This window comes from Ornithorhynchus anatinus, chromosome 9 (assembly GCF_004115215.2).
Source record: "Ornithorhynchus anatinus isolate Pmale09 chromosome 9, mOrnAna1.pri.v4, whole genome shotgun sequence".
Taxonomy (NCBI): Eukaryota; Metazoa; Chordata; class Mammalia; order Monotremata; family Ornithorhynchidae; genus Ornithorhynchus; species Ornithorhynchus anatinus.
Genome location: NC_041736.1, coordinates 49,264,732 through 49,275,167, shown reverse-complemented (window position 1 = coordinate 49,275,167; position 10,436 = coordinate 49,264,732). Strand labels below are relative to the sequence as shown.

General features: G+C 41.5%; 1 long non-coding RNA gene across 1 annotated transcript; it reads left to right on the top strand.

Annotated features, from left to right (window-relative positions):
* The first annotated feature begins 4,705 nt into the window (after positions 1-4,705).
* On the top strand, positions 4,706-5,208 carry LOC114814210. The gene is made up of 2 exons (XR_003761955.1): positions 4,706-4,851; positions 4,953-5,208. It is a non-coding gene; the product is annotated as an uncharacterized LOC114814210 (long non-coding RNA).
* The last annotated feature ends 5,228 nt before the right edge of the window (positions 5,209-10,436 follow it).

The window sequence follows — 10,436 nt, the reverse complement described above, 5'->3', positions numbered from 1 at the left end:
GCAAATGGAGAACTTTAGAGGAAGATAATCGCCAACTTTGCTCAGAATTGAACTTCAAGTTCAAGGCAAATGGAGGGAGTCATAGCAGTGTGAGAAGCAGAGTGTATTATGACCAGAGAGTCAGAAGGTCCTAGCTTCTAATCCTAGCTCTGCCACTTGTCTGCTGTGTGATCTTGGGCTTTGGACTCCCACAGGAGCAGGTTACGGTCTCAGAGACACTGTTTAAAGTAAGAGTAATAGAGAAGCAGTGTCTCCTAGTGGATAGAGCGCAGGTTGGGTTCTGATCCCAGCTCCGCCATTTGTCTGCTGAGTGATCTTGGGCGAGTCAGTGAACTTCTCTACCCACCTCATCTGTAAAATGGGGACTAAGACTGTGAGCCCCATCTTGGACATGGACTGTGTCCAACCTGATTAGCTTGTATTTACTCCAGTGCTTAGTACAACACCTGGAACATAGTAAGTGCTTAACAAATACCATAAAGAACCCCAGAGGAAAACTCTACAGTGAGCATATACCATAGTTTCTGAAGTTCCTTAAAATCTTCTCTCTTCATAAACATTCAAAATCTGAAATCTCATTTTTCAGATTTCATTCAGTGAATTAATCTGTTAATCCAAAAATCACCACTGGCCAAAATGATTCTCATAGCAATTCTCTGTCTTCTTCCTTCCATTTCATTCAGTTTTCAATTATTAGCTGGAATGCTTAACAAATCCTCCTAATAATAGCCTCTTGTCAAGGGCTTTTCCTTTCTGAGGGGGAAAAGAATAGTGTGGTTAATCTAAATTTTCATTCAAAGTAGCACGCTACCTTTTATTACCTTTAATTAATCTCCTTAATAGTCTCTTATGAAGGACATTATCACAGGGTCCTTTCCCTCAGTAAGAAAAGGGACTCTTTTTTTAAAATATTTCAAAGTTGTGGACATCTTGGCAAATTTCCTTTCTTTCCATTCTGTATGCTTTGCTGAAATCAAGAATAAAGACTTCTAAAGAGAGGAATAAATTCCTTTTTGTGAGAAACTTTTTCCCAATTCTACGCAGTCTATTATTGCTGTTATTCCCTAGAATAAATATCTCTCCTTTGTATTTGAAGAGCATTCAAAAAAGACCTTATTGTTAGTGATCCTGCCTTATCTTTTGAGCATCATTCATAGGTGATGCTGATAAACAGCCCAAAAAGCCAGATATTGAATAATCAATGGTATTTACTGAGCACGAACTGTGTGCAAAATACCATACTAAGAGGTTGGGAGAGTACAATACAGTGAAGTTAGCAGACATGATCCCTCGAAGGAACTTACGATCGATATGTCCCTATAAAAATAGTAATGTTGGTATTTGTTAAGCTCTTACTATGTGCAGAGCACTGTTCTAAGCTGTGGGGTAGATACAGGGTAATCAGGTTGTCCCATGTGAGGCTCACAGTCTTAATCCCCATTTTACAGATGAGGTAACTGAGGCACCGGGAAGTGAAGTGACTTGCCCACAGTCACACAGCTGACAAGTGGCAGAGCCGGGATTTGAACCCATGACCTCTGACTCCCAAGCCCAAGCTCTTTCCACTGAGCCACGCTGCTTCTCTAAGAAGATGACATATCACAGTTTGGTAGACCTTCAGTTTTTGAATGAAATTTATTGCTTTATTATTGCTAAACTCCGTGTTGCAAAATCTTTGTGTAAAAGAATTCCCTAGTTCAGACTGGTTTATAATCTTGGTTTTCTTCAGGTTTATCATCAGCTTTTATTACTGAAAAATCATCTCATTCCTTATGATGTGTGCGTGGCTCCGGAGTACAGTCATCAGCATAGAACAATTCCCAGGTAGCTGTCTCAGAGACTTCTGATGATGCTCACCAACTGTTACAATGAAAGTGTTTCTTGGCAGATCAGAACACCAAGTTTCAAATCAAATACAAATTCTCTTGTATTTACACTGAGTCCTCTAGACTGTAAGCTTGTTTTGGGTGGAGAGGATGTCTACCAATTCTGTCATATTGCATACTCTCCTAAGCACTTACTATAGTGCTCTGCACACAGCAAGTGCTCAAAAACTATGACTGATTGATTGATTGTGAGGTGGAGATCCTATGGGCTATGTTAAATTTTTAAACTGACACTTCATTGCTTTTCAGGAAGTACATATTACTATTTTTAATAACTTTTCCAAGAGGACTCTGTTTACCAATTGATTTTTATTTTTATTTTACTTTATATTTATTTATATAGTCATGTGCACTTTATCTTTATATTTATTTTGTTTATTTTTTATCTACTGTTTGATTTTAATGTTTATTGATTGATTGATTGATTGATGGCATTTCTCTGACATTCTCTATGTGGAAGAAAGCCTGCATGAAACTGTTTAGAGATTTCTGCAGAAAATCTGTAGATTCCAATGCTTGACTAGTTTTCTTTATTTTTTTCAACCAATCAATCAATCATATTTATTGAGTGCTTACTGTAGGCAGAGCACTGTACTATATGCTTGGAAGAGCACAAGAGTCTGTGAGTTGGGGAAGCAGCATGCACAGTAGCAAGAGCCCTGGCTTGGGTGTCAGAGGTCCATGGTTCTAATAATAATAATAATGTTGGTACTTGTTAAGCGCTTACTATGTGCGGAGCACTGTTCTAAGCGCTGGGGTAGACGCAAGGGAATCAGGTTGTCCCACGTGGGGCTCACAGTCTTAATCCCCATTTTACAGATGAGGTCACCAAGGCACAGAGAAGTGAAGTGACTTGCCCACAGTCACACAGCTGACAAGTGGCAGAGCAGGGATTCGAACCCATGACCTCTGACTCCCAAGCCCGTGCTCTTTCCACTGAGCCACGCTGCTTCTCTAATCTTCTAATCCCGGCTCTGCCACTTGTCTACTGTGTGATCTTGGGCAAGCTGCTTAACTTCTCTGTGCCTCAGTTCTCTCATCTGTGAAATGGGGATTAAGACTGTATCTACCTTCTATCTGATTACCTTGTATCTACCCCAGTGTTCAGAACAGTGCTTGGCACACAGTAAGCGCTTAACAAACACCATCATTATTATTATTATTGCTGTTTTCTGCCCAAAGTGAGTTTATAATCCAGAGGGGGATTTTGACTGTACTAAGTGATTTCCCCCAAAGTTGGAGGTAAGGCCAAACTTTCACATTCTGGTTAAGTTCCCTAGGCTTCTTTAGAGCTCTTCAATGGTGTTCAAGTGTGTGTTCAGAAGTTCACTGAAGTTTGCTGCAATCTCTGTATCATCATCAACAGCGTTAATTGAGCTCCTATGGAGCTCGGCACACAATAAGTACTACAGAATCACTTCCTTGCCTGTGATGAGCATGGCTGAGGGGTAGTTTCTTTAGTGATGAGTTAAATAAAACATTATTTGCACTAGTGGTGGTCAGTAGAATCTTGGATCTTTTCACCGTTGGCATTCTGCTAATAGGTGTACATAGTCTTTATCTAGATGTCGTACTGTACTCTCCCAAGCATTTAGTACAGTGCTCTGCACATAGTAAGTGCTCAGTAAATACGATTGATTGATCTATATGTCACATCACAGGCTTTTAGAGGTGTCCCTTTTGTCGCATTTGAGAAGAAACATATAGTTGTGGTAATAACAACAATATTTATTGAGTCTATTATTTGCTAAGGGCTGGAGGTAGATCAATCTGGTATTGAGCACTTATTGTGTGCAGAGCACTGAACTAAATTCTTGGGAGAGTACAAAACAACAGAGTTGGTAGACACATTACCTGCCCATAGGGAGCTCACAGTCCTAGAGAAAAGCTTACAGCCTAGTTATAAGATAACTAGGCTGGGCACGGTCCCTGTTCGACCCCGGGCTCATAATGTCAGAGATGAGAAAGAACAGGAATTTTATGTCCATTTTACAGACGAGGAAACAGGCACCGAGAAGATAAGCGTCTTGTTTAAATTCATTCAGCAAGCAAGTAGCGGAGCTGGGACTAGAACCTGGGTTTCCTGATTCTTAGTCCTGTGTGCTTTTTGCCTTAGACCACGCTGCTTCCCCAAGGTGATGGTGCACTTCTGGTGTGGTCACATGGTCCATATCTGTACCTAAAAGGAGCTGTTGCAAAAATTCACAGATCAAAGATACGGACTCTACATCTCTATGGGCTGTTAGAGACCAGGTGGGATTGCTAGTTTTCTGAGCACCAGGAAGTAAGTAAATGGCCTCATCCTCCTTTGGCAGACAACAAGAAAAAATGAATGAATTGGAATCTTCTCAGAGTACTGGGTCCAAGGTCCAGTTCCCCTTTTGGAGAAACTGAAATGGGGGCCCAGGAAAGAAATAAAATTGCTTAGAGATTTGAGAAATTAACTCAAGGAGGAAAGTCTAAAGACCCTCAATGACCTCCTACGGTGCCCACCGGACTAATAAATTCTAAGTAAAATTCGGCAAAATTCAGTGTAATAGTCTATGACTATACCTCTCCCCTTTGAAAATCTGCCAATCATTCCAGACTACCAAACCAAACTGAGCCAGCAAGTGAAGACTCACCCGTTTGACTTCTTCCCAGAATGCTGGCAGTGAAATAAAACATACACTTGTATAAGGAAATCTCAACCCCTTGCTAAACTCTTATTTTTTAAAGGCCTGAACTCCTATGATTAAAATCCTTTTGCTCTATCAAAACTTCAACCCTCCGACGCCGTATCCGCCAAGTCACTTAATCACAGTGAGTTACCATGGTAACAGTGGCTCTTACAGACCGACTGAACAAGACCTGAATGTGATCGACTGCTTTCTCTCCAAACGGGGAAATATAAGTCCTCTCCCTTTCAAGCTTTCAGGATTTCATTCTTCTACATGCTTTGTGTTACTAAGTAGGATTTACTGCGGTAATATTTTCCTTTGTTCCTTTTCCTTTCAACCGGTCCTTCACATGTCACCTTGCACTTTTCAGCCTATTAACGAAGCACTATTGTTCACTCGATCTCAGGTGCTGGACCTGGCCAGATTGAATAGGCCCTGAGAGGGTCAAACCAGTGAAGTGGAAAGAGAAGAATATACAGGTCCAAAAGGGTATGGTCCTTGCAAGCCTACATATTGACATTTTCTTTTTCCTCCTAATTTTCTGAATAACCGCATCGAGTACTTCAGTGCAGAAATTAATTGAATGCATCAATTGAAAGATATTTATATCCAAGAATGGAGAATAAAAGTTCCCAAATTATTTGGGAGGTTTTTGATGAAGACTAGCGATGTACTGAAAATATTACTTTTAGCCCATAGGTTTGGCAATCGTTATGGAGCGTATTTTGTATTTCTTCATTTTTAAGATCTTGGCTGCTGGTAGATTATTCAGCTGGCTTTTAACTTGTTCTGTCTTCATCTTTATCTTTCATAAATTTCTTAACTTTCTGAAGGGATCATTAGTTGAAATCACTGCATTCTACCTTATTCATCCTTAAGAAATGCATCTTGAGGCACTCTTGTTTCTTAAGAACTACAGACTCCCGATCTAGGTCTTGTGATTTTACCTCACTGGGACTGAAACATTCAGCTCCTACTCACTTAGCACTGGGGCTATGTTCTTGAAAAACGAGACTATACAAAACAACGTTAAGTGAATCCAATTTCCCGACAACAATTAACCTCAATAGAGGACATTGAGTTCTTTTTTTTTTTTCCCTGTCGGACGAAAGACATTATGTAGGCGTATACAATATTACTTTCATATATTTTAAACAGTTTAATGCTCTGATGATGACTGTGAAGCTCCACTGAGATGAAAGCTCACTATGGGCGGGGAATATGTCTGTTCGAGTGCTATATTATACTCTACCCAAGAGTACAGTGTAAGCACATGGTAAGGACTGATACAGTCGATTGATTGGTGGAGCCAGAGGGTGGAAAACGTCCAATTCACCCAAACTGATCCTATTCCTGATTTACCTGGGAAGCGGCGTGGCTCAGTGGAAAGAGTCCAGGCTTGGAAGTCAGAGGTCATGGGTCCGAATCCCGGCTCTGCCACTTGTCAGCTGTGTGACTGTGGGCAAGTTACTTAACTTCTCTGTGCCTCAGTTACCTCATCTGTAAAATGGGGATGAAGATTGTGAGCCTCACGTGGGACAACCTGAGTACCCTGTATCTCCCCCAGCGCTTAGAACAGTGCTCTGCACATAGTAAGCATTAACAAATACCAACATTATTATTATTATTGTTATTATTTACCTACTCCTAGTAGCAGCATGGCATAGCGGAGAGAGCTTGGGCTTGGGAGTCAGAAGGTCATATATTCTAATCCTGGCTCCATCATTTGTCTGCTGTGTGATCTTGGGCAAGTCACTTCACTTCTCTGTGCCTCAGTTACCTCATCTGTAAAATGGGGATTGAGACCCTGAGCCCCAAGTGGGACAGGGACTGTGTCCAACCCTATTTGCTTGTATCCACTCCAGTACTTAGAATGGTGCCTGGCACATAGTAACTACTTAACAAATACCATTATTATTAGTAGTAGTAGTAGTAATATTATCTATCACTCCTACTGCTAGACATTTCCTCGAACACTTGTGTAGTGTTATTGTCTCCTGTTGCTAGAAATGTACAGAAAATGCTGGTATGGCATTAGTATTGTATAAGTCACACTTGCTGTACCACACTGAATCAGGGTTACCTCAAAAGTGGAAGCAATTGAACAATGTTATAGTATAATTTCAATCAATTTCAAAGGAGTTTGTCCCCTAATAAATCTGTGCATAATAATGAGGTAACAGTGAACCGAGATGACTCTAGAACTACCTGTAACTGCCACGGCATTAGTAACCTTTTTTTTCTCCACACCAGTTTGAATGGTTCTTCTGTGTCCAGATGCTGAATATAAGTAGTTTCCATTTTCTGAGATTCTGCCCTGAGACTAGATTTAGGCTAGGGGAGGAGGTAAAGAGCTAGGAAACAAAGAAGATTAGTAGAGCAATTGAAGATAGAAAGAATCTGAGTGAATTCTGCCTATTGTTGGTTTGACAAAACACCAATCTTTTTTTTAAATCTTTTGGTTAATCCATCAAAATAGAGATTGGTGACTGGAATCTTTGGGGTTTTGGGTGGTGGGGGGGGGGGCAGTGCGGTCACTGTGGTAGGTACCATTTTACTTTTGACCTGTTGTCATTATGATCTTCTCAAAGGCTCAGCTCTGAGTCTGAGTCTAATGGCCATTCGCTAAGCTAGCCTCTAATTTCTGGCTGCCTATATAAATGTTCCCCATTCTTGAAAATCTTCTTTGTTATGTTTTAAATGCTTCTTCTTTTCTACTTATTAATTGCCCTTCTCCTTACACTGAACAAATACCACTATTACAATTACTGTTATTATTTGTTCTCTGGAAAAGCAAGAATTAGGAAACTCTGGGATCAGAAGAAGTTGAAGTGCACCAAGGTCCACCTTCCCCCCACCCCGCCAAGCAGAGGCCTTGCTAAAAGAGGTGTTTCAGCATTCTGAACCATTCCTGCAATGCTTCTTTCCACTGAGTCAGTCCCTTTCAGCCATCTTGCTTTCATCAAGTGCCTAAATGGTAAAGACTTACTCTGTAAGATTCTTTATCTGGGGGCACCAGTTCCTCCTTAATTTACCTCAGAAATCCAAAGAATAAATTACCTATTAGACAGAGCCCTACATTCCTGTATTTACATCTGGCAGTTGGAAGCAAAAGTGGCCCAGAGCAGAGTACACTCAAGTTTTGGAGGAGTGCATCATGGCTACATTATGGGGTACGCCCAGATCCCTATTGTGAGAAAAACTGAAAAAAAAAACCCCATAAAACAGATCCTGAACGTTTCTGGGCAAGTGGATTTGATATGTAGCCAGAACTAATTTGCAGAGTACAAAGCCAATGGGACACAGAGAGGTTAAAAGAGTTTCTCAAGACCCAAAACTGAATCAATAAACAATGGCTGGAAAAGAACACAGGTGTGCTTATTTTCAGCCTAATGCCTTTAGCACTAGATAACATTTTTTCCTGTAACTAGATTTAATGCTTGTGTGTGTGTGTGTGTGTTTGTGATTTGAGTAGAAGTAGAGAGCCAAACAACATTGCTGCGTTGCTTGAACTTTCCCTAGTATGCCAATGGGGGTTTCAAAAGGTTGTTTTTTCTTTTGTTTTGTTTTTATGGCATTTGTTAAGCTTACTATATGCAAGGCACTGTACTAAGGCACTAAGATAGATGCAAGGTAATCAGGTTGGGCACAGTCCCTGTCCCTCTTGGGGCTCACAGGCTTAATCCTTATTTTACAGATGAGGTGACTGAAGCACAGAGAAGTTAAGTAACTTGCCCGGCCCATAGCAGATGAGTGGCAGAGGCCATGCTGCTTCTCCTTCAATTTCCCCATCAGTTTTTCCATGTCTCAAAAGCAATAGAAACCGCACTCAATCCATGGTATTTACTGAGCACTTACATGTGCCAGGCACCGTACTAAGCACTTGGGAAAGTACGACACGACAGAGTTGGGAGACACGATCCCCGCCCATAAGGAGTTTAAAGCCTACAGGAGGAGACAGACACTAAAGGAGATTATGGAGAGGGAAAAGAGTAGAGTGTAAGGATAGGTATATATGTAGTGAGGGGCTGAGCTTCCCGCAATTTCATGCCCATGGAGAAGAGAGCAGCTGAGCCCTATTTTGAATTTAACAGCTCAGCAAGGTTGATAGAGTTCAAGGCAGGGCTCCCGGGCTCCCAAGGCTGGGGAATCTTAGAGGCCTCTCAGGTTAGAAGATTCTAAGACCCAACAAGGGTCCTGTTCTGTGTCCCTTCTTTCTTCTCTCACTATGCAAATAGCAGCAGTCTACTATTATCTTTTTAAACGTTATTTGTTAAGCGCTTCCTATATGCTAGGCACTGTATCAAGCACTGGGATAGGTACAAGATAATCAGGTTGGACACGGCTCCTGTCCCGTCTGGAGCTCATAGTCTTAATCCCCATTTTACAGAGGAGGTAACTGAGGCACAGAGAATACCAACCATAATAATAATAATAATGGCATTTGTTAAGTACTTACTAGGTGCCAGGTACTGTACTAAGCGCTGGGGTGGATACAAGCCATTTGAGTCAGACACAGTCCCTGTCTTACTTAATAATAATAATGTTGGTATTTGTTAAGCGCTTACTATGTGCAGAGCACTGTTCTAAGCGCTGGGGGAGACACGGGGGAATCAGGTTGTCCCACATGGGGCTCACAATCTTAATCCCCATTTTACAGATGAGGTAACTGAGGCCCAGAGAATTTAAGTGACTTGCCCACAGTCACACAGCTGACAAGTGCCAGAGCCGGGATTCGAACTCATGACCTCTGACTCCAAAGCCCATGCTCTTTCCACTGAGCCACGTTACTTGAGACTCAAAGTCTCAATCCCCATTTTACAGATAAGGAAACTAAGGCCCAGAGGAATGGAGTGACTTGCCCAAGGTCACACAACAGACAAGTGGCGGAACCGGGATTCAAACCCATGACCTTCTGATTCGGAGGACCGTGCTCTATCCACTACGCCGTGTTGCTCAGTACAGTCTTGGGTACCGAGTAAGTGCTTCACAAGTACCACAGTCATTTTTTATCTGTTCAATCAGGAAAAATAAAATGGGGAAAGAGGTGGCATGATAAAAAACTGTATCCCTGGGGCCCTTCTGGCCCTTCCCAATCCTGCCAGTAAGTATCTAATTTAGTTTCTTCCTTCCCACCTTTCCAAAAGCCCAGAGATATGTGGAGGCCTGAGTGTTACCCCTACCTGCCCTCCAAAATTATTTTTACAGCCATTGTCAGCTCTGAGAAATTTTCATGTCTAGCAAAGAACAAGCATTTTCACGGACAGTAGCGTACGCCACTTGTCCTTGAGCAAAACCCTTAATTTCTTGAGTTTCCCCTTGTTTGCCTGTTAATTGGGCATAACAACACTAACCTGTATAATTTGGATGTGGTGTAAAATCACTATAGTTGGCAACACCCTGCAGTTTGCAAGCTTTATGACTGTTAGAGCATGTAGCTCCTGTGGCTTGTTTCTGTTGTCCAATATTTCACTCCCACTCACACAAAACCTAAGAAATGCTGGTGGAGTTTCTGAATGGCAAGGCTCGTTGATCCATTTCAGAAACAAATTGAGTGAGAACAGTCCTGGCTGGACTTGTTTTTATCAGTTTATGAGGAATCCTGAGGAAATGTAAAATTACCATTTTTTTTTTCCGGATGCCTGGCTGTCACTACTCTCGAGAGCTCATTGTGGTAAGAAGCAAAATTGCTTCCTTGTAAAAGTGGTAGGATCTTGATTTGTTGGCCTAACCATGTTGTGGTGTCTTGTGATTCAAGATGGCTATTAAATCTAGACCAACGTGGCAGAATTGCCATCCTTGAGTTGTTGGAAAATGGCACAGCATCATTCCTATATTACTTTTCATATTCTTTGGGGATCAGGCTGTACTACAAAAGGTAACATGCTGT